We start from the raw sequence: 1322 nt of genomic DNA, 5'->3' as shown, positions 1-1322 counted from the left end.
AATATGATTATCTTGTGAGATGAATAATCGTATCTACCTTGGCTTAGTCTCTATCACTCCTTACACCTTCATTGTGACCCTGATCATCTCTCGAGCTTTTTGGTCTTTGGGTTTTGATTAGTTGTTGATTTCGTTTTAGGTTTTTGATTGGAGTTTACGCGTTTGAATTCACCATGATATGATTGATGAACAAGAAAGATGAGAGGAACAAGTTAGTTTGTTATATAACTGGAAGTAATAGAGATCATCTAGAACTCACAGTGGTTTGACAGCCCATGAAGAGAGGTGGGGTCGGGGACAGCTGAGCCTAAGGGGGTCGGAGTCTTAGTGTACAGCTTGTCTTAGGGGTTTAATCCATTTTCGCCGAGAAACTGGGTTGTGCCTTTAGTGTCATGATAAAGCTACCAAATAAATGAGAACCTCTCAAGCTTACAATGTGCATATGGTTTATTATGGTCCCACACTTGCAGTTCTTGGGGTACGTGGTTCATATGAAGTGTGGTTGTACTCACATTCATTGGTGGAAGTTTACTTTATTGTGGGTTTCCAGCCGACTATAGATTGAAGTGTAGTTGTACTCACCTTCATTGGTGGCAGTTCACTTTATTGTGGGTTTCCATCCCACAATAAAGTTATTGGCCTGAATTATGAGTAACTGAAGCTGTGGGGCAGGGAATACCAGTTATATAATTCATGCACCACATGCCCTGGCGGACAAAGGCAAATTGCATTCACAATATATGTGTTATGATTTGACTTTCACCATGCATCTATTGCAAAAGGTACATGTATGACCAGGGAACCTTGTCATTCATGTTGCTCTTGAATTCGCTGCAAATCAGTAATTAATGTATTTCCATGAATTGGCCGTAAATAGGCAAAAGGGGCAAGCTATACATATTTTACGCTTGCAAAAGTGTTTTGACTTTCATTTCTTATTTTCAGCAAGCGATAGCCAGGTAAGCTGATATTCGGGTCAGAGAATGATGCCTGGGTGGGCCTCTAGTACAATACCAAGCTTGAAATATGAGGGAAATAGTCTTGACTCCTAATCTTTTTTTACAACTTCTGATGTACAAAAGAAAGTTCGGTCATAGTTAGACAAAAGGATGCATGGCCCACATGCTGCATAAATGAAGCATGTGGGCCATGCATCCTTTCGTCGTATCAGTTATCGGTCGAGCAAAGATACCTTGCTTGAGTATTGAAACCTAGTGAAAAAAAGAGGCAATTTACTGCAGATTCCGAAACATGATGTGACTTTGTCAGTGCTAGCTCAAGACAATGTAACAGATAGAGCTTGCTTACACTGATATGCCATG

Source organism: Melampsora larici-populina (genome assembly GCF_000204055.1).
Source record: "Melampsora larici-populina 98AG31 unplaced genomic scaffold MELLAscaffold_27, whole genome shotgun sequence".
In the NCBI taxonomy this organism is placed as follows: domain Eukaryota; kingdom Fungi; phylum Basidiomycota; class Pucciniomycetes; order Pucciniales; family Melampsoraceae; genus Melampsora; species Melampsora laricis-populina.
The sequence above is the reverse complement of the archived record's forward strand: the minus strand, read 5'-3'. Positions refer to the sequence as shown.